This window comes from Athene cunicularia, assembly GCF_003259725.1.
Source record: "Athene cunicularia isolate RWA chromosome 4 unlocalized genomic scaffold, athCun1 chr4_part1, whole genome shotgun sequence".
Lineage (NCBI taxonomy): Eukaryota > Metazoa > Chordata > Aves > Strigiformes > Strigidae > Athene > Athene cunicularia.
In genome coordinates, this window is record NW_020799098.1 from 11,694,184 (window position 1) to 11,721,401 (window position 27,218).

Genomic DNA, 27,218 nt, shown 5'->3' on the forward strand with positions numbered 1-27,218 from the left:
CTGACAGTTCTTTCATTTACAGTAATGAAGACTAGCTACTTAAAGGATCCTAAAAGTTCAAGTTCTTCCTATAGTGTGGGTGTCTAACAAGGTTTCACATGTCTAAATTATTATAATTGAAAATGTTTTAAAATATCAATTATTAGACATATATATTCTTAGAGTTAATGCTAATATTTAGCAAATCCCTTTAGAACAGTATTTTCTATTTCACCCCAGTGTATTAGATTCATTGAAGTCAGCAGAACTGAAATCACCTTGCTAGAAAAAGCAAGAGAAGCCATGCACTTAAAAGTAAAGGCTTTTACTTTGTGTACCTAAAAACATTTCTTCCAGAATGCTTACTTGATCCTTAGAAAAACCTTGAGAACAGAGACTGTATTAATTTCCTAATCCATAAAAATACCTCGCTCATACACACAAACCAGTGATCGCATTTAACAAGCCTTGCCTAAAAAGTGGTTATACCTCCCAAAAAACACCTTTTGATGTTATCTCTCTACAGTATTTTTAATTTGCTTCCTAACAGTGACAAAAAACCCCTGCATTCAACACAGCAATTTTCTGAACACCAGTCATCCTCCATGCTAGATTGCTTTAAATCTTAAAAAACCTCAAAACAACGAAAAGCACGATTGCACTTATTGAAACAAAAGTATGTGGAAATTATACAAGGTTCCCTGCTTCAGGATGGACAGAATTAGTACAGGCAGAACAAGGAAAACAGGTAATATAAACATTGAATTTATTGTAACTAAGAAAACAGTAAAAATGGCTATATGATAAGGTACAAAGCATCAGTAACCGATTAGAAAAGATGCTTGCAAAAGACACTATCCTGATGGTCACGGAACCACATTACAGGAGAATGTCTGTGGGTGTTCCCTTTATATCTCTGTGATTTAGCAGCAGTAAAAATGAATACAAATAAAGGAATAAGAATCTTCTTCCAACTTTGGTTTAGTTGCACATGGCCTCCTCTGTCACTCAATCTAATCAACTGGCTTTTAGTATTAGTAAAAGGGGAGGTCCTGACAGACTGGAAATTGGCAATATGACATCTATCCATAGGAAGGGTCAGAAGGATGATCTGGGAAATTAGAGGCCTGTCAGTTTGACTTTGGTGCCTGCGAAGCTGAATGGAGCAGCTCATCCCACGTACCATCACACAACACATGCGGGACAACCAGATTGTCAGGCCCAGTCAGCATGGGTTTATGAAAGGCAGGTCCTGCCTGACAAACCTGATCTTATATGACAGAGCGACCTGCTTATTGGATGAGGGAAAGGCTGTGGATGTTCTCTAGCTTGACTTCAGTAAGGCCTTTGACACCGTTTCCACAGCATTCTCCTGGTGAAACTGGCTGCTCACGGCTTGGATGGGCACACGCTTTGCTGGGTAAAAAACTGTCTGGATGGTCAGGCCCAAAGAGTTGTGGTGAACGGAGTTAAATCCAGTTGGCGGCCGGTCACGAGTGGTGTCCCCCAGGGCTCGGTGTTGGGGCCACTCCTGTTTAACATCTTTATTGATGATCTGACGAGGGGATCGAGTGCACCCTCAGTCAGTTTGCAGATGACACCCAGTTGGGTGGGAGTGTTGATCTGCTCGAGGGCAGGGAGGCTGCAGAGAGACCTGGACAGGCTGGAGCCATGGGCTGAGCCCAACTGGAGGAGTTTCACTAAGGCCAAATGCCGGGGGCTGCCCTTGGGCCACAACAACCCCCAGCAGCGCTACAGGCTTGGGGAGGAGTGGCTGGAGAGCTGCCAGTCAGAGAGGGACCTGGGGGGTTGATTGACAGCTGGCTGAACAGGAGCCAGCAGTGTGCCCAGGGGGCCAAGAAGGCCAATGGCATCCTGGCTTGTGTCAGCAATAGCGTGGCCAGCAGGGACAGGGAAGGGATCTGACCCCTGTACTCAGCACTGGTGAGGCCGCCCCTCGATTCCTGTGTTCAGTTTTGGGCCCCTCACTACAAAAAGGACATTGAATGACTCGAGCGTGTCCAGAGAAGGGCAACGGAGCTGGTGCAGGGTCTGGAGCACAGGTTGTACGGGGTGGCTGAGGGAACTGGGGGAGTTTAGTCTGGAGAAGAGGAGGCTGAGGGGAGACCTCATCGCCCTCTACAGCTGCCTGAAAGGAGGGTGCACAGAGCTGGGGATGAGTCTCTTTAACCAAGTAGTAAGTGATAGGACAAGAGGGAATGGCCTCAAATTGTGCCAGGGAAGGTTTAGACTAGATATTAAGAAGCATTTCTTTCCAGAAGGGGTTGTTGGGCTTTGGAATGGGCTGCCCAGGGAGGTGGTGGAGTCCCCATGCTTGGAGGTGCTTAAGAGTTGGGTCGACACAGTGCTGAGGGATCTGGTGTAGTTGGGAACTGTCAGTGATAGGTTAACGGTTTGAGTAGATGATCTTCAATATCCTTTCCAACCTAGATGATTCTGTGATTTTGTAAAAGCTTATTGTGGATCGCTTTTGCATGTTGGCAGGTTTATTCAAAGTGTACTACAGTAGCACCTTTGAAGCAAGAAGCTGACAATCTTTTTGGAAGTAACCATGAGATATATATAGCTACATAGTTTATAAATCCAGGCCAATTATAACTACTTTAGGCTGCTTTATCCATTCGTCTTTGAAGTGTATTCTAAAAACCTTTAGCAGCAATTTAACAAAAAGTAAGTTTTCTCTTAAATTAAGTGCTCAGACTGAGCATATCTTCAACACCCAACAGCACAGGAACACAGTCTTGTCTTTGAATTCCACACACAGAGCAACACTTCTGAGCACAGCAAGAAAGTCCCAAACCTGAGAAGAACACTATCTTCATAATGCAATGGACAAACAAGTGACCACATTTGTTTTGCAGAATATAGACATGCATATTGACATATACACACACGAGTTCCTCAACTTTTCTGCAGTTCCTTTAAAATGCTGAAGTTAACTCAGGTTCACCATCATTTCATTCATAACACACAGGGTTTTTTGGGAATAAAAAAACCCCAACAAAATTAAACAAAACCCAACCAAAACCAAAACCAAAACAACACAAAAAAACTCTAGACCCACAAACCAAGAAACCCCCAACCACCCTGGGAGCAGTAATGTCAGCAAATCCCGGTTTATGTACTGCCTGATCCCACACAGCATGCTCAGTACTCCAGATAGAAAGCTGGCAACAGCCCCATTTAAGTCAAGGGAACTGGTAACACACCTGGAGTTGAGCTGATGACTAGGCACTATGCTGGAGTGAGGCCTTAGTCCCTCAAAATGTTATGAAAATCAATCAGGTATAAGTAGAATCAAGGGTAGCTCTGGCCTCAGGGCAGATCCTGACCAAGTGGGTTTGAATCCATTAATTTCCTTCCACTCTAATACAACAGAGTCTAAAATTCAGAGCAAACTAATTTCTCTTTAAACAAAGGCCTACAGGACTTGCATCAACCTTACACTGAAACAGAACTCTAGGTGCATAAAATGATCCAAGAAGACCCTTCCACTCAATCACTTTAAGTTCTCTGCTAACAGAAATATTGTCCACGAAACAACAGGCTGCATGCAAGGGGTTACTCAGCTCCAAAGCCAGCTTTCACTGAATGGGAAAAGTCACTGCCTTCAGTTAAGTGCAGTAACCCACTGGAGGTCAACAAAAAAGTCTCTGATATAAATGTTGAGTACCTCTGAGCAGCTAAAACACACAGTCATATTTCCTAAATTTACACAAAGCAATTATCATAGAAGCAACTTTCATTTAAAAAGATAGTTTACATTCCTACATTCTTAACCTCCTTCTCCCTGGAGAGAACAACTCAGCCTTTTCCACTCCATCCACAAGTACCAAAATACCTTCTCCCAGTGATCTAGTTGGTATCAACATAACTAAATCCCAGAAAACTTTTCTTTTTGAAAAATAAAACTAATTTTACACTGTCTATTAAATGTATCGAAGGAAAAAAAAAAACAAAAACAAACAAACAAAAAAAAACCCCCACAACCAAAAAAACCCCAAACAGATCTATGGTCTGACTAACCAGAATTTTTCCTTTCTTCTTCTTATGAATAATGTTGAAAATGCTACAGTAAATTCAAATACCAGAATCTATCAAAAACTCCTTGCTTGAAGAGGTTTGATTTTTAAGGGAAAGAAATCCATGGAGATCTGACTTATTAATGGTTTATTAAAAATTAATTAATGCCAAGAGCACATTATTTAGGAAAATATAATGATTTCAGTGAAGATAAAATAATCTTATGAAGAAAAATATGGTAAAACATATTTATGGGATTCATATTAAAAATGTATTGTCTAGAAACACAACAAATGAAATGTTAACATGGTAATGAAACAGCACTTTTATATTCATATATATATAATCTCCACAGTTATTTTGAAGTTAAGCAAATTTCAGAAGTATTTGTTTTGCTGAGACTTGATCACTTAAGCCCAATAATTTTCATACGATGAAAAGAAACTGTTCAGCAATCCTTTACATAACCCCACAGTGCTCCTACACTTAATAGAATTTCCTTAATGAGATTAACACAATGTTACTAAAGGAACTGGGATTTGAATTCCAGTCCTTCCATATTTCTTTTGTGAATCTAAGTAAATAATTTTCTTAAAGTAATAATAGCTTTCTAAAAGAAGTTTTAAGGATAGAGTTTTGCAAAATGTAAGTCTCTCAGGTATGATTAAAATGCATATAGAGATATAGGTATACACAGTATATTAAGAAATAGATACAGATGTTAGTATAGTTCTATCAGAAGAAAAATAGGGCTTAAAAAGGAAGTTACAGAGTAGATCACATCCTTTTAACAACAATATTCAATTATGTTGCTGAACTACGTTTACCAAGAATATTTGCTTTCTCACAGAATCATCTAGGTTGGAAAAGACCTTTAAGTTCATCCATTCCAACCATTAACTTAACACTGACAGTTCCCAACTACACCAGATCCCTCATCGCTATGTCAACTCTACTCTTAAACACCTCCAGGGATGGTCCCCCCTCAGCCTCCTCTTCTCCAGACTAAACCCCCCCAGTTCCTCAGCCGCTCCCCGTACGACCTGTGCTCCAGAGCCTGCACCAGCTCCGTTGCCCTTCTCTGGACACGCTCGAGTCATTCAATGTCCTTTTTGTAGTGAGGGGCCCAAAACTGAACACAGGAATCGAGGGGCGGCCTCACCAGTGCCGAGTACAGGGGTCAGATCCCTTCCCTGTCCCTGCTGGCCACGCTATTGCTGACACAAGCCAGGATGCCATTGGCCTTCTTGGCCCCCTGGGCACACTGCTGGCTCCTGTTCAGCCAGCTGTCAATCAACACCCCCAGGTCCCTCTCTGACTGGCAGCTCTCCAGCCACTCCTCCCCAAGCCTGTAGCACTGCTGGGGGTTGTTGTGGCCCAAGGGCAGCCCCCGGCATTTGGCCTTAGTGAAACTCCTCCAGTTGGGCTCAGCCCATGGCTCCAGCCTGTCCAGGTCTCTCTGCAGCCTCCCTGCCCTCGAGCAGATCAACACTCCCACCCAACTGGGTGTCATCTGCAAACTGACTGAGGGTGCACTCGATCCCCTTGTCAGATCATCAATAAAGATGTGAAACAGGAGTGGCCCATTCATTCATTTCATTCGCATTGTTACACAGAGAGGAAAATGGCCTTATTACAGAACTTCTATTCTGATCTTTTCAAATGATTAATTAAATGATATTTTGCCCACTTAAATGATAAAACATCATTTAATACAAGGAAAAGCTTACAGCTAGGTAGAGCAGATGTATCAGCTGTAATGCCAAAATTGAAGTTTTAGCCAGTTGTGACATAAGATAGCTTTAACATTTTATATAAAACCTTTGCACTTTTCTCAAACAGGTATGATGTCCCTTTTCTTCTGCATGGACTCTTTAATCCAAATAATTAGACAGAAATATCACGCCTTAAGTCTAAAAATGGGCAGCGAAAATCATCAAGAAAAGTAGAAAATTCAGTGATCTGCCATGTTTTTTTATTCAGCCACAATTTATTTTAAACTTTAGCAAGACTGAGGCATGCCTCACGTATTGCAACATCATTACATTTTCAAGGTAGCTCTGCCCATGTAGTCACATTATAACTTTTTTCCTGATCTGCTGCTGCACTAATTTCCAAATACTTACAGTACTTCTCAGGTTGGTGTCATCTACAGATTTAATAAGCACATTCTTGACACACGCTTCCTTTTGACAGTGAAATATTAATAACACTCCCCTATTATAGCTTTTTCAACAGTTTTCTATCCACCTACAATAATTTCTTCTGCTGAAGCCAAAACATACGACATCTACTGCCTGTCCTTTACCCACAAGACCTGTTATTCTACGAGAGATTAAAATTAAATTGGTTTGACACATTTTGTTCTTGGCAAATGTATGTTTACCATCACTCATCTCCTTCATTTTTCTGGGTGCTAACAGGTACCTTTAATGACTTCTTCCAGTATTTTTCCAGGAATTGAAGTCAACTATGGAATAAATCTCACTGAATTGCTGAAGTTCTGTGTAGAATGGATATATCAGCTATTAATTTTAAATGAAGAACGCTTCTAAATGTTTAGTTCATTCAATTTTCATGCAACCTAAAATACCTGGCTTCTTAATCCCAGACTATTTTCTTAGAAATACAGTTGAGACATTTGAAGAGTTGGAGAAAATGACCTTATTCAAATCCTTCACTTATTTAAGCATAATAAAAACATAACATTCAAAAAACAATTTTCAGAGACACAGGTTTCAGCATGCTGCAGCCAATTATTTGATTAATTTTTTAATGGATTGATTGTATTGAGTTCTCAATTACCATGAATTTCACTAAACCCAGCACAGTTTTTGAATGTACTAATACTAAAGACATGCATATTTTCTGCCCTACAGCAGACCAAACAGCTGTTACCACACCACGGCTTTGAACAGAGGTGTAATTAGCACAAAAAGTATCTCAGGCGATATGTTTTGCATCAGTTGTAATCACTTATCGTTTATGAGAGACAATGCTCACCTTGCTTTATTTACAAGATCTGTAAAAGCTGTACTAAAGAGATGTCAGCAGTGAGGCAAATCACTTTCCCCCCAATACTTAAAAACAAAATTAAGCACTAAACCCCCCAAAATACTCTGTTCCTTAGAAGTTTAAGATACTAAACCAGGGACATAAGAAGAATGAACAGACAGTTTTTCATTTCCTTCTTTATGACCTCCTTCATCAGCAAGGCACCTAACTGCATGCTTGACAGAGAACGTTTAACACGTGCTCTACTTTAACTTACAGCAAGGCCCTTCATACTACATTGGCCAAAATGCTGCTGTAACTTGTTCTGATATTATTATATCATCACTTCAAGTGAAGAAAATAAAGTAAATCTGGAGAACTTGAACTATTAGATTGTTCACAAAAGCACCAAGTTTTAATGTTAAATGGCATAACCGCATATTGACAACTGGCATTTCACTTACTCTCCAACGCTTCCAGTGAGAGGGAAAAAAATATCATGTGAACATGATCTTTCTGTTCACTTGAATAATGTTTTCACATATGCAAAATCTTATTTTCAGTAGACCATGACTTATGTATTGCATTGAAATGTAACATGCTTAAGTCACAGAGTTTACTACACACAACTGCAAATAAAAGCAGTTAGGTGACAGTCTTCAGTGTAAAACTGGGGAAAGGAGATTACATTTCTAGCAGAAATACCCCTATTCACAACTAAATTGTGTCTTTCAGGCTAAGAGCTTTAAGAAAATGCATATGACTTTTCACCGCACCAGGATTTGATGCTGTGATGGGTGTATTAATTCAAAGCTGCCAGAAGTGATTAGTAACCTCCTGTGGGTGCAATCAGCCCTACTCACACTCATGTCACCCAGAAAGGGAAGGACAAGTGAAAAGAGTATTACCCCTTACCCTGTAGAGCAGGGGAGGGAACAGCTTTATAGAGCAGCTGAAGACCTAAAGGGGTCTGGGTTGTGTCAGACACATGGCTAGTCTAACTCAGTCTGTGAATGAACATTGCTGCTACATAGGCCAGTTCACAGAGAGAGGTAGCAACATACACATGTTCTTGTTTCGCTTTTAACCAAGGACTCTGTATCCCCTTTAAAAATAAATAAATAAATCTCCAGGAGCAAAAGCTTCCAAAGAATGACCTAGAAAGCTCCAAAGTTAGCAAGGAGAAACCTACAGCTATATGAGGGTTGCCTCCAAATTCCTGCCATGCTCTGAAGCAAAGGCACCTGAGTAAGGGCTTAGTAGCTCCTTCCACTTGAGATCCAGGTGCCACACTTGCGGGTAGGACTTGTGTCTGTAAGCCATGACCAATAGTGGGTGACAACAGTGGCTTACACAGTGTCCTGTAGGTTAGCATATAAAACCAGGAATGGAAGATGTGGGATCTGGGTTTACCCTTGGGTAGGAGAAACTCAAACCCACTTGTCATGCATCTCAGAGAGGCAAGTCTTCCTCCATCTAATTCTAAGGTGCTTTCCTGAACTTGGAGAGAATTTGTTGTGGATCTCTCTGGGTTGAGAGGGCATATAAATAGGTGTGTATATCCCATGGGCAATTTGCCTGTAAATATGTTTGATAGAGAACTGCTTCTCTTTCCATTCGTTATTGAGGTAAGATCCTGAACTCTTTTTAACGTTTCAGTTAAACATCTAGAATTTAGTGGGAGGAACAGAAATCAGAGAATCTCTCTACCAGGCTACAGGAGAGTCTGAGAGTCTGGTGAAGTTGCATTTCATGGCTGCACATTAGAGGGGTGAAGGTAATTGCAGGCAGAGTGAGCTGTTTCTATGGCCTCGTACTCAATGGGAGAAACCAGATTATACTCCCTGCTTAGTTTGTGTTGTACATTACAGAGCCACCATATGAAAAACAGAAATAATTCCAGAAGCAGGGCTCTGAAGTCAGGTCTGAGTCCCCCTGACATTTTACTATGGAGCAGCTTGGGAAGGTGACATAAGTCGCACCACATTTCCATTACGTATTTGCGAGTGAGGTGCATGAAGCAGAACAGACTGAAAGAATTACATTGCATCCCTCACTCCCTATTAAAGGATAACAACAGGAAAAAAAAAAAAATCTGTCTCACTTTGTATTGCAGTCTGCCAAACATCTAATTTTTGGAATACCATTTGTTCAAGGTAAAACCAGAAATCTATTGAATAAAACTACTCATTTAATGGCTGCAAATGTTAAATGTATATTTTTGTTGGAATTGTTACACTAAGTGCCACAGATCATCCTCATCTGTTTCCAGCTGTGGTCTAATGCTTTACAGGAATGCATAAAACCTCAGGCACCTGGAGATTAGGAGATTTCTCTTACTCCAGTTGATCTGCTTGCAAACCCAAAGCTTACATCCTTTGTACTTTATATTAACAACAGTACATGATGATTTCACATTCAGTAAATTTTACTGTACTAATTTTCACATTCTGAACAATCCTTCATGTTATTTTCAGATTACTAGTTACAATTCATATCTTTCTAAGAGGCGGAGAGGGTAAGAGGCATCTTGCAAAACAATCCTGGTATTACTGCTATCACAGAAGGGTTCCTCCCCTCCTTGAGTCTATTTAATAGATTAAGACTCTCTACTAAGACTAGAGAGTACCATAACAATATTAATGACTTTTAAGAGAGTTCTGAAAGATCAAAATGGCTTGTAAATAAAGACAGTGGGGGAGGGGGGAGCAAAAAAACCACCAAACTATTTTTACTGATGTGCTTACACTTACACACTTTATCTTCATTTTTAATGCTTACTTGGTGAAAGGTGAAATACTGCCTTATGGAAGCTGATGGCAAAACTCCTTTGATGAGATATATGTTCGAGGAGATGTTAAAAAAAAAAAAACAAAACACACTTGCATTTTTCTAAGCCTTGTGACTGTTACTGCAATGTTGTGGTGGAATGAGGTTATGCAGAAATAAACTGGGATGTGTTAGAGTTAAATGCAGTCCTCAGAAAACACAAAAGAAACTGGAATTTAATGAAGCAGAGAGCACAGTTAGAATGCAGAATTAATTTGTAGTCAAGTGAAGCCTGAAATTTGCTATTGGATTCTGCTATTTGTTGACTGTGTTTTGTGTTAGGTTCTGAGGTTTGCTTGCTTGCTTTTTTTCTTCTCTCTACTGGGATTTAGCGTTAAAGAATAAACAAAACTTAAGTATATGAGTCACAAAAATGGCCAAGAAGGAGGAGGCTTTAAAATTGCTGTTTCTTGTCCAGCTGAGGTTGATTATACTCAATCTTTTGATAATAAATAAATGAACAGGAAAGATAAGAAAGTCCTTTAAATTGAAAAATACAGGGTAGACATGATGAACAAGAAGATCCATATAGTTCCAGGCACACCAATACACTTACACTTATCTGAAATGCCTCATGAAACTGTAATTTTTGCCATGTTTTTCAAGTTTAGTGTATGTAGCAATACCAGACATACCCATCCATATGTTATGCTTCTGCATATAACTTTACTTTCCCAAGCACAGCATTCAAATGTACCAGTTTCATTTCTGCAGTGGCACTACTGGACTGCTTCTTCATGCTAGTTTATTCACACTTTCTTAGCAGTACCAGAATCCTGTGTATTATCAGCACCAATTACCTATTCTACCACCCTGGACTCACTCATAGATGCTCATTTCACAAACAAAAGGTACTAGAGATTCTGAATTAAAAAACATACACTGGGTGCTGCAGGGCCCTATGGGCCTTGGAAGCATCAGTACTTGACACCATTGTCTCTTTGTTCTGTGACTAGATAGATGTAGCACCCCTCTAGCACCCTGAATCCATGGAGGTAGGCCCTCTCCTCATGGACGTAATTTGTAATATTGTGTTCAGATATTGCCCTCAAGTGTTGCCCTCAAGTTTTGTCATTGCATATGTCCCCTGAAGGTTATCCTCTGCTCTCCATGGTGAGCTGCATGGCACATCTCTGCGCCTTGCTTACAGGATTGGCAGTTGATATGCAAAACAAACACTGCTGCCTGGTGTTTAGCTACCCCCTGCTTCTGTTGCAGCCCTACAACCACTGCCAAGTTCTGCTAGGTATGCAGATCTGTTTCTTTTCTTTTGTGACTACATGTCTAAGACAACAGTCTTGTGTCTTACCCATTGGTGGACATGCTGCGATGGTGCAGTCAGACTGTCTGAAGTTTCATAACCTGATAACCTTATCTTTTTATCTCAATTCTCAATTATTTAAATACATGGTATAAATGTTTGCTGTCAAATATAGTTCACATTTAAATTAATGGAATCCCCAAAAGAAAACTATAGCTATTAATTTTTATGGGTTGCTCATGTTGAATGGTACTTGATAGCACAACTCATTCCCACCACTCACTCATACTGATTGGCAAAGGCAGGAAGACAAATCAACTACACAATCAGGGAACTGACCTCAGTGCGGAGAACTGAGCAAGCATTCAGACTAGTGAAAATTATCTGGCAATGAAAGAAAACCCTTCACAGATTACTCAGGACTATAGTTACTCGTGATTTCACTAATAGGTTCCATTTTATATTCTTAGCAGAGAACCACGTAACAATTACTAGGTGAAGAAGAGAAGCTAAGAATGGGAACACAATAATTTAAGACAGTTTTTCATAATTAGTTCTTCCTTTTTTTAATATATTTTTTCCAATAAAAAAATATCAGAAAAATGTTGGCAACAACTTCTTTCAGCTAAATATTTCAAGTAATGCATATTGCTTTTGGAACAGAAAAGAAATAATGGGAAACTGAAGTCCTGTCCTGGGCTTCCTTTATCTGTAAACTGTTACTGAATTTCCATGTTTGCAAACAATAAATAATAATAATAAAACTGAACATTTTTATGGCTGTTTTCATCCATAAACTCTGAGGTACTCTTTAGTACACTTGTCTAACTAAAGCCAATAATTTTCCCCTGTTGACTGGAGGGGAATGCTAAATGCAAGTGTAGTCCATTAAAAGGAAATGAGGAGAAAGATTGTCTTGTAGTTAGTGCCTGTGACAGGGAGTAATAATTCTTCAGTTTTATTTCCACCTCTGCCATTGACTCGCAGAGCAACCCTGGGCAAGTCACTAAGGCCAAGAGACAAAAAGAGAACAGAATTAATCTCCTACATTTGATTTAACTATCAATAAGAACTTTGATTTCTGTAACTGCCAACTATCTGGAAACTCTTTGTGGAAAAACTTTGCCATATAATCTCTTGTTCCAGTAGTTGACCCATCTGAAATCCAGTCTTCATGAGAAATTGAACTGGTTTGATTTGAATCAATTTTAAGTTGATCTCACTAATTTGTTAGAAATCTTCAACTGTATACATGCTTAAACCATCTAAACTCTCTCTTAAGTAACACTTAGGCTTATTTGGTAAAATATGTTTTATTAAACAAATCTGAGCAAAATTCAGCAATTGAGAACTTCTGGATTAGGAGATGGCATTGTTTTATCTTTGTTCAGACCCAACTTTCCACTCAGGCAATTTTTATCAGGCATCTACATTTTGCAGACACTGTGTGCCAAGTCTAAGATATGACTTTAGTTTAATAATATTCAGCCCTGTTCAGTATACTACATTGTCAAACTATTACTGCAGTTTCCTTTCTCCCGGCCTTTGCAAATGCAGTCTTCTCCCACCGATACTCATTTAAACCATTTTCTTATCCTCTTTGCTCCCCTCTCTGGCTCCTTTTTTCCTGTTTCTGTGAATTACAGCATTCCTGGCTTCGTTTTTGAGTTTTAACTACCTTTAGCTCATCTTTGACCACTAAATGACTCCTGAGATTTCTGCCCCAACTCCCAAATCTTCCTGTGAAAATGTCTTTGGAAAAAAAAAAAAAAAAAAAAAAAATCAACCATCCCACCTGGAAAAGATTCTAACTGGGAACATCAGTGTGACAAAGCCTTCTCTTGTTTAATTTACTGTCAGACGTAAGAATAGTGAGGACCTGTTAACAATTTATGTTTTTTAGATCAAAATGTAAACAATTTGTTTTCTCAATAAATTGAAAAACAAAGCAAAGCCATGTGCTAATGTAAGTGACATTGCTGCCAACCTTTTCTATTGATTACTAGTAAAACCCAACAGAATATCAATGGCACCTAATTGAAATTATCTCTACCCACTCAAAGATAGACTGCCTTGTGTGTTTAACACATTTAAAAAGAAATTATCATTAATGAGTGCATACATTTTACAATCAAATTATCCACAATTTGAACCTTTCTGATTTTCATAGTTTAACCAAAATTTAGTCACATTTATTAATATTTCAACACAGTGAAATATTGTCTGCAGATGAATGACTTCCTCTCCTTCCTCGCAATGTACTGCAGTTGGGAGAAAAAGTTCATGCACTGAATGCAGTGGGTATCACTGTAGACCCTGGTTTGAGAAAGAAACTACCAACTTGGATTTTTCTATATGCCTTTTAGATCTCGCTGTCCTCAAATCATACATATAACAAAGTAATTTGTTTGTTAATTGACATGGCAATATCCCCAGTAAAATCGATGATCTTTACTTCATTAATTCTGAGGTCAGCAGACCCTTTCAAGACATTTAATTTCTTCATTGTGAATTCTTGAAAGTCAATTTATCAAACTACAGAAGAGAAAAGAAATAATACAGAAATATATGAATCATTTACCTTTTTGACTAATGACAGTATATCATGCTGGATATTTGTGCAAACAGGGTAAAGAAATTTTCCTTAAAGCTACAAGCAGCAAAGAAACACCATTCCTAAAGAGACAATAGAGGGCTGAATGTCCAGCTACTCAGCAGATGGGTCAAACGGGAATATCTGTGAATATGTTAAGTGGAGAACAGGAATTTTACTCCTACCTCCCTCCACTGTAGTGTCTGCAAATTTGTCATTTTTTTCTGTAAATTCACAACTCCAAATAGAATGTGAAATGACTAGGCTGTGGAAGATTAGGCTGCTTTTTTGGGAATGGAAATTCTGTAGACAGGAAAAACAACAAATAGCTGAGGACAGAAGCTGGTGGTCAGAAAGGTATGGGCACCACACAAGAGAAGCAGCAGTGGTAAGGACAGATAGGAAGAGAGAGACTTGAGATAAAAGAACTGAAACACTAAACAGAATTCTGTTCCCCAAATCCAACAGCCTTCTTAAGGATTAATTTGCTCATTGAGAAGTTTTACAAAGGCATGGAAAGTAGCATAGAAATTACTGAACACCTCCGTGAATAAAAGATTGAAAAGATACCTATCTTTTAGTCTTTCTACACAAAACCCATGTTTTTATAACACTGCAAGAGCATGTTGACACTAGAACTTCACCAGGAAGAAAAGCATTACTTTATAATACTTAACATTCATAAGATCACAGAGTAATTCAGTCTTTCCAATATATACATATAGCAGTTTCAAAAACTGTAACTACCAATATTTTATATTATTATCAAAAATGAGTGAACTCCTTTCACCAAATTTGAACCCTCTCCATCATGACAGTTTTATCCTGAATATCACAGCACTTATGTGGTCTGTAAGACAGAGGAGGAAAGATGAAAGAAAATATCTGAAACATTAGAAGTAACACTGGGCAATAATATAAAAGAACAAAAATTAAGTTCAGTGCTACTCTTCTAGCTAGGTGTTACAGCAAAACAGGCACAGAAGCTACAGACTTTAATGGCAAACAGATGACAAGAAGGTATCTCGGGTCTGTATTATGTTATTACAATGCTGCTATTGCTACTGTCATCACACAAAACCTACAGTAATTATACCTAATTTGCATTTTTTTGATATGTTGCAGGTTCCTCAGGTAAGGACCATGTGTTTTCCTGTGGCTTGTGTGGTATAAAGTTTAAAGAAAACAAATGGTACTGTAAGATTTTAAAACCCTAATACAAGTGAGCATGTGGAGAGAACTGTCTTGGCTCCTCTCCTAGCAATCATTCTTTTCCGAGCATTTCTAGTGATCTGCATGCTGCTATGGACTGTAAAGAATAATCTAAAAAAAAAAAATATCCCCAAAGTATACATTTAATGGAAATTTAATCTCCTGTAGTCAGATTTATGAAGATATTAAAACAACTCAAATATTTCAAATATTTATGTGTGCTTAGAATGAGTTACAGCAGTGCCCACAATGGTTTAACTAAACTTTGGTTTTAATCACCAAATTGTTTAAGCATTTATGCAAATTTTGGAAGCCTGCTGCATTTGGTCCTTATAAACCTTAACCACAGTCTCCAGTTCTATTCACGTGGCCTTAGAGCTTCATGAAATCCTAAACAAATCAACAGATCGACACAGAAGGGAGCCAGATCAATTTCCAGAATCACTACTGAACTATTTGATTCTCCATATATGGCATGATACATATTAAAAACAAACAAACCCAAACAAACAAAAACACACCCCAAAAAAGCAGCCTGTGGTTTGTCCCTACAACATTATCCCAACTTTGTTCAGGACTGTCAAGATACCTCCTCATACAAAACAGCATGTCTACAAATTACATATGGACACAGAGATGACATTCATAAACTCTGCATGAAATTATCAGTGGAGAGCCCAGGGGAGAAGCCCATGTTATTTGCTATGGTTTGGAACGAATTTAGTTCATTTTTAAGCAACTACTGGGTCATGTTGCATGGTAGATTACCTTTTTCCTTCTAATCTAGGTAGCATCTGGTTAATGAACAATTCAAATACACTGGGGATATGCTAAATCACTGAGAAAGAAGAATGGAGATAGGAATTCTATAATTTCTTTAGAAAAAAAAGTTCTAAGGTGAGAAAATGGTAATTAACCCTTACAGCACGGAATCATCAGCATCTATGCTTGAATAGCTGTGAAAAATTCAGTCTAAAAAGTGGTTGGATTTAAACAGTCAAGACACCAGCTACTACAGGTCTGAACCCCAAAGAGAGCGTAAGTGGGACAAGTGAAAGTGAACAAACAAACATAATAGTATTCCAATTATAACAGCATGTCTTACTTGTTTCCAGCCTTTTCTCCTGCCCCTTCCCAACATAGCACAAATTCCAAAGTCAGGTGGATTTGAAAGATTCCCAATGTCACTTACACCTGCTGTGAGATATTCATCACCACTTTACACTGCCTTTTTTCCCCCCCCTTGTTTTGTTTTTTTTTTTTTAAAAAAAAAAAAAAAACAAACTGCAATTTTGTCCTTAGATTGGAATTAATATGATTTCAACCTAGTGATCTAAAAATAAAAACCACCTAGTTTTTCTATAATGTCATGGGAGAGAGGCAGGCATCTTGAAAGGGCAACTTAGCTAGTCATCTTAGACATCTATTTTAGGACAGAACAAATCCTCCTCTGTAGATGCATCTGTCCATTGACTAGACAGAAACACTAGAATATCAGCTCTAGCTGGATGCATAACATTTATACTGCTAATGCTAAACCAGATACATTTCAACCTTTAACATCTGATGTTGAGAATGCTGATGTTTATGGACTATTAGTTCTAGTAACAGATGTTAAAGCCCTAATCCATATTAAACTCAAGATTGCCTTTTTTTTTTTTTTAAACCTGAAGAGATAAAGCTCTTCCACAATTTTTGTAGATATCCAGATGGCTGGAAATACTCTCAAAGGGCATCCAATTAATTGCAGTATATGGTACATAATGGAGAGCAGATAGTCACTTTAAGCATCTACGGCTAATTTTGAATGCCTTGAAATACCATCATAGACTCATTTAATGAACCTCTCTCCTAATATTGCCAGTTTGTGATGTCTCTATTTGGAAAGTGATGAAAAAAAAATCACCTCACTTGTAGTCAAAGACAAAGGTGATAAGGGAAAGTTTTGGTCACTATTTCAAAGAGAGTAAATAATAATTTTGAAGTTTTCACCAGTGACACCATGAACATATCTATGACTATTTCTGCTGATTCTCAAAACTTAGATATTAAAAAAGCAAATTCTGGATGAAATTTCCATTTCCAAACCAAATCAATTGTTTTCTTTTTTTAAATTTTTTTTTTTTTTTAAATGAATGTAATACAATTTTAAGGCTACAGTCACTGGTACTCCATTGGTGACAAAAGTGACAGGAATAGGTGCCATATTACTTTAAACTCACTTTAAACTAGACTTCCATTCAGTATGCATCATTGGAGCATACCAAGCACTAAGAAGATACAGTGATATTCTGCTTTCTCATCAAAATTACTCAGTACCATTTACAATTTAAATAGTGTCAAAAAAAAAGGATTAAATCCAGCTATTTGGAAATAAAACCTTCATTCTGCACCAGCCATATGTTTTTATTGCTCCTGCTTTCACTTCTGAAATCACGGTGACATTTTTTCCTGTTCTTCTCTGCATCAGCTGTGACCACTTTGTGTGCTCTCCAAATCTGCTCATAGTTGAACTGGCACCAAAAGAATACTTAGACAATCACAAAGCAGGCATATTGGTAATATCAAAAAGCTTCAATATTAAGTGGTCCAAAAAAACCTCTGAGAAAAACTCTATGACAGGGTTCCATTCAACAGCAATTAGCAAGAAGTATCATTTGAAAAAGACAGACAGATGCTTCGCTGGCTCGAAGTGGACCAAGTGGACATGCTCTGTGGTCTGCCAGTCAGTGTGATACATAGAGCAGCACTGACAATTTAAGATAACCATCTCCTAATACTTAAAACTTGTCATGACACACTTCTCTCAGCCTATCTGGGACAAAGCACAGGTTATTACAGGGGGTTGTTCTTTTATTTTGCTCTGACTCAACTCTATTTTTTAAATGCATGTTTCCTCAATCTTCATTCCAAAATATTTCTTCTGCTACAGATGTAAAGCTTTCATTCATTTATCTAGCTATATACACATACTGATTATAAACAGCTTCTGGCTGCCTATTAGGCAAAATAGATTTACTCTGATCAATACATGCCTATACTGATAAATATGCATGGAAAAACTTTACCAAATATCCTCATCGGTTTCAGAGTTTGGGTGTTGTGCAGAGTTATAATCCTACAAATTTTTTCCTCCTCCATTATCTAAATACACTTTCTCCTCAAGAACTAGAGTACAAGAGCTGCCACAAATCTAGCTGTATGTCCAGTTTTTGCAGAATTCAAACCAAGTTCAATTTAAATATGCATCCACTCTTTTTTCATTTGGCAGCTATGAAGTAAATATAATGTCTTATATAGTGATCATATTTAAATCTCCATCGCTTAGGACCTGAATGAATATTTATAGGTTTTGTAATTTGAATAATTATATAATTATATTATCATTATTAATGGAGCATAATAGAAAAATGTACATGAAATATATTTTGGGGTGAGAATTAAGTCATTCAAAGGAAATTATTGTTACTTTAGAAATTATGCATCTGGCAGCAAGAAGGTTAAGAAATCTCAAGAAGAGGTCCCCACTAAGTCTAACGTATTTGCATTAAGGTCTGGAAATATAAGGACTGATTTTCAGGGGAGATAACCAGCGTCATGTTCTATGGAAGTCCTAAGAAACAAGACCTCTTCGGGACCCTTGCAGATCAAGGCATTACTTGCTATGTGCCCACTCCCAAATGGATTTAAGAGATTTAACATAAGGCCCCAAGACAGGTTTGCAATGCACAAAGAGCTACTGTGCTGGATTGTTTTGCCCTGACAGGTGTCATTTTACCCACATCAACAGTATGAAGACACATAAGAAAGAAATACAGCCAGAACAGATGGAGAGGGCCTATAGAAGCAGCTGGGAGGGGCTGTGACAAGAGGGAAACCAGAATCACTCAGGCAAAAAATTCTGTACAACTTTTGTTGTTGTTGTTTTTCTGGTTTAAATTTAAGAGAGAATGTAAATAAATACATATGGGTTCTGGTCTGCTGTGCTGTGGAGAAGGGCACAAACTTCTGCCCAGACACATAGAAATGCTTTTTGGATTGGTTTAAGAGAGTTTAATTATACTGCTTATTCCAGTGCCACAATAAAAAAGAATGTTAAAAAAAAAATCCCACACTTCATCAGTGAATATATGACAGCTTGCAAAAACATTTAAAACCTGTTTTATTTTTAAAAGATGTGAATAGAAGGATCATCACTGAAATTGGAGGGAAAAAAAAAAAAAGAAAAAATTATTTCAGCAAATGGTTTCTAAGGTTTTTGGGGCACAGCTATCTGTGGTACGCACATACAGTATGCAGGCCAATCTTTACAGGCACTCTCAAGTTTTTACTGCAAGTCTGTGAAAAATAATAGTTCTCTCAGTGACATTCATTTTTCCAGTTTAACAAAATAAATCTAAAATATGAATGGCCTTCCTTTTCAAACCAGTCTCAAAATTAGAGGGGTTCAGTAATACAATAGTCCCAAAATTAGAGGGATTCACCAATACAATACAGCAGGCTCTCTAAAAGAAAGAGAAAGCAGCCGTAAACCTAGTTTTAATCTCCTGGTCTGATGATGTGTTCATACACTTCACATCAAAACAGAGCAGCTGGTATGTACTAATGAATACAGGCCCATCGGTCCCAGCTTTAAACTCCTCCTTGTTCATTCCAAGTCACATTCTAACCCAATTTGACACTCACAGCAGCATCAGCTTCACAAAATTTTCAGTTACTAACAACATTAAGGGTAGGACCACAGAAAACTACACTGAGAAAGGGAAGTGCACACAGCCAGAATACCATTCTAGATTAGGAAGCAAAACCCCACATCGTTTATTTCCAAGCAGCTCCTTTTTTGTAGCTTCCTATCACCCTAACCAGTGTGCTACCTCATATGTTATTGCCATACCCTTCTGGAAGTGCTTTCCCCCTACTTTTTCCCCCCAAGGACCACAAAATGACTGCTGTGTTGCCTTCTCATGTCAATCCCATACAGGCCAAACTCCATCTCAGCTTGAGGTGAGAATCAGGGAATTGCATAGCACAATGCAATGCCACCAAGGGGAGGGGGCAATGAGACAAGGACAGAAATTCCAGATATCCTTGGCCAAAAAAGTAATGGAAGCACTTAAGAGAGGGTTTAAGGAGCACCTTGATGGGACATCCTCGATAAAACACTTTCAGACAGATTTGTTCTTTACTCAGAGAAACAGGACTTCATATAATCCTTGTGGAATAGACCAAAGTGGACATAGAAATGGACTGCATTGCTACGTTTCATCCCACAACCAGAGCACTCAACAAGAGCTCATGTTTTTGCTATCTGCTGAACTAAAAAACCCCACCAATATTTGCTACAGATATTTAATGACTCTCAAACAGAACAAAATCTAAAACATTACATTGACCACTAGACACAAGATTGAAATGGTGAAATTGGTTTGATAAATCTAGACTTCTCCCTTCAATTCACTTCCTCTTCCTTAGGTTATTCGTATAAAGAATAATGAATTCTCATTCTCTTCCTTAGAGGCTCTATCAATAACATTGCAGACAAACCCAATTAGCATTTAAAGGCTGCAACCTGCTTGAATTGCTCTGATATTCCTTTGAGCTCATCTCCCAGCCAGACAATATACTGAAACTGATTTAGCCCACTCTTTTTGAAATATTGCTGCTATTTTGCCCTTAATATATCACAAACAAAAATATGCCTTCGTTCTCATAGAGAGCCACAATGGATTTTGCATAAAGTTGAATAAATAAGAGCAGATGATAACCAAGCATATTCAATCTGATGGTTTTAAATAGTACATTTATTTTGCATAAACAAATTAACTAGTAAAAAAATAAATCCTCAAAACTATTTACTTTCTACTTGGTTCAAGAGTGGTGAAATCTAAATCATCCCAAAGTCACGCTGTTCTAGGAGCACTGAAATTGCTTTGAAAACTTTCAAAAGCTCCTCTCTTGTTTTTGAGGGGGGATGTTGCATATTATCAGCACTGCAGATATTTCTCTTGGTCCCATATATACATTTCCAGACCCTTTTTCCAAGGCTGGTACAACACGAACCTCAGTGCCATCTTAGGGAAATGACTGCCATAGGTTAATTACACAATGTGTGAATAAAGAGTTGTCTTCCATCAGTTTTCAATTTCCCCCTTCCAGATTCAGTCAGTATTTCCTTGTTCTTCTATTCAAGCTTTAAAAATAAAATACAAATTTCTCATCCTGCTTTTCTTTACTGTAATCATTACTTTGGTTAGTTTTACTGTTTCCCTTTTATTCACCTCTTCCTAAATAGTCCAAGCCTTTTCAATCTCTTTTCCGATGAGAACATCTTCCCCATACCCCCATCATTCTCATCATATCTCTCAATCTTCCTATTTGTCTAATGTCTTTTTCTGATGCAACAATTGGAACCAAACACAATATCCCAGGTGAGGGCACAGCACTGACTTTTCTTGGTTTTTAATAAAATCATAGCCATAGTGTTCTCAGTATTTTTCTCTCTCCCATTCTTTTAATTTTGAATATTTGTTTATTCCTTGGCAGCTGTTGCACAATACATAGAAGCCTGAATTCAGCTGTCTACACTGATGCCAAGGTCTATTCTTGACTACATGCTGTCAAGTTAGAGCATAAAATTAATTTCTAAATTTAAACATTTACATAAATACCTAGATCTGAGTTAGTTATCCAAGCTTCTCTAAGCAACCAAGAGCAATAGGTAGAAATGCAGACATCCAGTCTATGAATTGAACTGCATCCTAAAAGTGCAATTACTTCCACCAATTATAAACTGAGATGTTACCATCTATACTTTAGGCCTGAGGAATCCCATCCAAAAAATTAACCATTCTTAATTTTTACAGTTCCATCCATTCATATTTCTAAAAGAGTAAAAAAAAAAAAAAAAAAAAAAAAAAAAAAAAAAAAAAAGAGTAAGAAACCCCCAAAAAATCACAATAATAATTTTAGGGAATTTTCTTCCCAGGCTTGAAGCCAGTTTTGTGATGTGGTCATTACCAAACCAAAGAAAAAGAGGATTAGCAAAATAGATCTTTAATGTTTATTTTGATGACAACATTTCAAAAACCAATGTTATTCCAATTCACAAATTATCATAACTTTGTCACATTTTTCTGAGGAATTGTTCAAACGAATTTTTTCTTTCCTTAGAAAAAAGCTTCTATTTCTGTTTGACAATTTCCAGCTTGTATTAAGAGTTGAATTCTCTGCTACTTTGTTGAGTCGGTAACACCTTCTGAGTGCAGGAAGGGACACAGGTGGCACTCAAAGTGCAAACCAAAGAGATCAAGAGTTTCTCTGAGACAATGTCATTTAAGAACACTCCACTTCTTTGCAATTTGGTTGACATTTATGCCATTGTAAAGAAGTGGAGTTGAGGATGGAAGTGGAAGAAAAAAGAGGAAAGGGGGCAAGAACATAGAGCTGAATTTAAAAGAAAAAAAACAACAAAAAAACCCAAACCAAAACCAAACAAAAAACACCCCCACATAAAACCTTTCCAAGTAGAAATTACTGCATTGGTAACAGCACATACAAGAATATGTGATTTATTTTTGACAAAAACAAAGTAGACTGTGCTTTCTGTACAAAAAAATTTAGAGATGTCCCAAAAAAGTCAAATTTAATGTAAAACTCCAATGGCATTGCTGCCCTTCTGTGCAAATGCTGAAAGTTGAAGGAAGATTTCACTTCCCAATGGCAATGTAAGCAGCTGTGTTTAGGAGCTTTGCTGGGTTTTCATTTTGCTTGTTTGTTTTCCAATAAAGTACTATTGATTCTGAGTCAGGTGGTACAAGAGGGCTGTATAAAACAGTCTTTGAGAAAACAACCACGATACCTTTCTTCACCTTCCCTGTCTCCTTCCACTCAACTTAAACAAAGGAGACTTAATGATTCTCCTGCTTGATGCTTTGGAGAATTGGAAGCTGCACTTAAAACAGCAACTGCTGTTTGCTTACCAAGTCTTTTATCTGAAATGTAGGCCCTTTAAGAATAGGTTGAGCTGATTTAAAAAGCTACAGAAAAATTTTAGAAGTTCCTTCTGTATAATCAGACATCAAAGTTTGATGTGGAATATGGTTTGCAATAAAATTTGTCCTCTCTCATTTGCATTTCAAATAAACCATTAGTATCTTACAAAAGGACTGAGAACTGAGATAAAACCTACTTTATGCTTTGATATGTCAGCTGTTGTTCACCCCTGTGGCTTCAACTTTTTTCTGCTACTAGATTTACTAGTACTTCATACCACTTTTTTTTTTTTTTTTTTTAATTTAACCTTATGCCATCACCAGTATCTGAAGCTGAAAAAGATGATCTGACATGGGTTTCTAAACACCACAAAAACCTGTAACAGAGATGGATTATGGCTTCAAAAGCTTTCCAAATGGACTTGCAGATTATTTTTCTCTTTATCCCCATTTAGTACCCTCAAACTCCCTTCCTTTTGTATCAGGCAGTATCTGCTGCAGGAGTCTGCATCCATATCCTATTGTAACCTTCTGTAATTTGAAAACAAATTTAACAAAGATTAAAAAATCCCATATACAACCTAAATTATTAGCCTGAGTTGCTTCAACCAATGCTGCCAACTCTGCTGCTGTATGTAATTTAGGAATGCCACCAGGAAGGAGAGGTCTGGTCATCATGGTGGTGCTAATTCCCACTGTCACCACACCTTGTCTGAAATACAACGGAGTTCATATCAGTAATGTCCTAAAGCAGCAGCTGTAAGTTCAGATCACTAACTTACACCTTATTATGCACACCACATTAAGGAGGGGAGATCAGGAAAGGCAACACAATAATGATCCAGAAAAGACCTGCTTCTTGCCTACGTGACTTCTTTAAAAAAAAAAAAAAACCAAAAAACACCAGACCAAAAACCAAAACAAACATTTTTAGGCTATAAAGATTGTCAGACTACCTTGAGATAGTCTGCCTTTGATTCAGTGAAAGGTCATTTCCGTTTTATGTGCAGCACAGAGTCTTGTGAAAGAGATGCACATCTTAGAAACACTAATAGAAAGATGCTTGCAGTGTGTCAGAAGAAAAAAAAAAAAAAAAAAAAAAAATACAGTCACACCTCATGCACGTTTCCTAGGTGAGCGACCTCTGGTCTCCCCAAACCTGACTCTCACCATTCCAAACAGAGATCATTACCATCATCAACACAACTTCTGCCAGCATATTTCTAGCCAAAGCCTATATTATCAGAAATGTATCAGCCATAATGAGGATGCAGACTGCAGAGAGCTTTGGCACGCCAGGCATTAGATTAAAACAAAACTTTCCAAAGTGAAAACCACCAAAACTATTCACAGAGCATCATCTGGGGATGAATGTTAAAGGTCAAGTTGAAATAGCCTTTTTCACTTCTAACTGGGTCTTTTCTATCATGTATACCTCCTCAAAAAGCATACATCTAGGATGATCTTTCTTTTGCCTGGTCTTGGTTCCAAAAGAAAATACCGTGGGAAGGTTAACACAAAATCATTTTGCCAGTCTTGAGTTATATGTGCTTAAAAAAAAAAAAAAAAAAAAAAATCTGTACTTTTCTGCACACTGACAAATCTAAACCTGATATTTTCTGTGTGGTTACTACTTACTGTTTGTTTAGAGTGCTGACAATATGCTCTGCACTGTCATGGATGAGAAGTAATCTTTTCCCCAGAGAATGAGGATAATGTGCAGTTTTAAACTCACAGGTAGTCCCCACTGAATTAAGAAAGATTACTCGTGTGTGTAAAGTTACCATTTATATTAAAGGGAACAGATATTCAGAGCTTAAATGCTGACAAAGAAAACCCAAACCAAACAGCCAAAAAAAGACTGCAAAAAGGCAGAAGATGGAGTGGAAAAGGGAAAAATCGAAAAGAACTTCCTACTCCTAGAGAAACAACCTGAGAGCCTGAGTCTGCACCACTGTTCAGTTATTCTGTAGCATAATTACTCACAAACCTTGATGTTGATAAGACTGTTCACATGGATATGGTTTCCCCAGCTGAGCTCAGGTATTTTCAGCAGAACATACAGAAAAAAATTAATGGTTGGAAAGTATGTTTTATTTAAAGCAATAATAAAAATTGTTCTTTCATATTGTTGGTATTGCATATAATCTAACTCCTGATGCTTATATTTGTGAAAAAAGCAAACTGGAAATTATTATCCTTGTTTATAGTGCTGGTTTAAGTCCTGCCGGGACTGGAGACCATGTTGCCGTTGTCCCTCCCCCACCCTCGGACCAAGTAGGGCCTGCTGGGGAAACTTAACCCTATCCTAGCTGAACCAGGACACTTATACAAATAGTCCCACATGAGACATGTCTCCCAAGTCAAGCACAGAATTAGGCTTTAACATGCTGTGTTTGGAAACCACCCATTTCTCTGCATTAGGAAGGTGTTGTAGCACCTTCTCACATGAAACTCCCAGTAGCATTACCAGGACTAAGATGCATTAAACGTCATCCCTCAGGATAATACAGGAGAGCTATATGGTTTTCTGAAAACAAAAAAAATTTTTTTTTGTGCATACATACCAAACAACTTATTCTGAGATCACAAAGGCCTCTTTGGATCAAAATTACTCTTGTATCAGTTATGTATTTCAGATAAAAGGTTTGCATTTCCTTTGCCTCTTTACCAACTCAAATACATACTGTATCTACACAAAAATTCAGAGTCCCTCTCTCCCATCATATTTCCAGATGAAATATGATGTGTCTGCTCTCCAGTTCCAATGTGTTTTGTATCTACATGATGACATTACTTCCCAATTCCTGATCATGAATTTCTAAATCTCTCTCATTTGGTAATGCTATGAAAAACAAATGGTTCCGAGACATGTTTCCTTTATTCCCAAATATTTAAAGTAAAAACTGTGCATAAAAGCTGTGTGGTGCAGTCAACACACTGAAGGGAAGGGATGTGCCATTCAGAGGGCCCTTGACAGGCTTGAGAGATGGGCCCAAACAAACCTTATGAAGTACAACAAGGTCAAATGCAAGGTCCAGCACGTGTTGGGGCAATCCCAAGCACAAATACAGGCTGGGCAATGAGTGGATTGAGAGCAGCCCCAAGGAGAAGGACTTGGGGGTATTAGTGGATGGAAAACTGACTATGAGCCAGCAATGTGTGCTCACAGCCCAGAAAGCCAACTGTGTCCTGCGCTGCATGAAGAGAAGTGTGGCCAGTGGGTCGATGGAGGGGGTTCTCTCCCTCTACGCTGCTCTCGTGAGACCCCGCCTGCAGTGCTGTGTCCAGCTCAGGGACCTTCAGTATAAGACAGACAGGAACCTGCTCAAGCAGGTCCAGAGAAAGGCCATGAAGATGATCAGGGGACTGGAGCCCCTCCCTTATAAGGACAAGCTGAGAGAGTTGGGGTTGTTCAGCCTGGAGAAGATAGGGATTCACATAGACTGTATAGTGGCCTTCTAGTAAAGGGGGCCTACAGGAAAGATGGGGACGGACACTCTACCAGGGAGGGTAGTGATAGGATAAGGGGTAACTGTTTTAAACTGAAAGAGGATAGATTTAGATTAGATGTAGAGAAGAAACTCTTCACTGTGAGGGTGGTGAGGCCCTGGCACATGATTCCCAGAGAAGCTGTGGCTGCCCCCTCCCTGGCAGTGTTCAAGGCCAGGTTGGACGGGGCTTTGGGCAACCTGGGCTAGTGGAAGGTGTCCCTGCCCGTGGCAGGGGGGGTGGGACTAGATGAACTTTAAGATCCCTTCCAAACCATTCTATAATTCAATTTTAATACTTTTTTCTTTTTTGTTCTAGCCAGTTAGGACAACTTAAAAATTAATTTAAAACTCAATTAAAAAAAAAAAAAAAAATCAGTACCTCACCACTTTTTTTCTACCTGTTATGTAACAATGGTATTCATTCAACACAAGTTTAAAAGTCGCTTTAAGCAAAGTTCTGAGTTTTTCACTGGATACAACTATTATAAGCAACATAACACTTCCCAACGCTACTAAACAGTCATAAAAAAGATTGCAGAGGGGCTGACATGATTTAAGCATTGTACATGGAGAGTGAACTACAGTTCCATCTGGACTTGAACAGAGAGTTTTTATAGTCAATACTGTCAACCTGAAAAGATGTTGCTAAATTCAAGTGAAAAAATGAAAATCAATATTATTATAAATTATATGTTTTCTTGGAATTTGCAGTCATCAAGAGATATTTCTAGAGAGCAAGATATCCACTTGTTTGTAGTGCAGGCCCTTGCGCAACAAGGGTGATACTAATAAAACACATATGTGTGTCAATACCTGAATGA

General features: G+C 38.2%; 1 protein-coding gene and 1 long non-coding RNA gene across 8 annotated transcripts in view; both read right to left on the reverse strand.

The window, feature by feature from the left end:
• SORCS2 (sortilin related VPS10 domain containing receptor 2) overlaps positions 1-27,218 on the reverse strand; it is a 385,148-nt gene that overhangs the window by 164,190 nt on the left and 193,740 nt on the right. The window lies entirely within an intron of this gene.
• On the reverse strand, positions 2,295-25,958 carry LOC113479103. The gene is made up of 3 exons (XR_003398210.1): positions 25,948-25,958; positions 25,311-25,316; positions 2,295-2,453 (listed from the first exon to the last, which is right to left on the reverse strand). It is a non-coding gene; the product is annotated as an uncharacterized LOC113479103 (long non-coding RNA).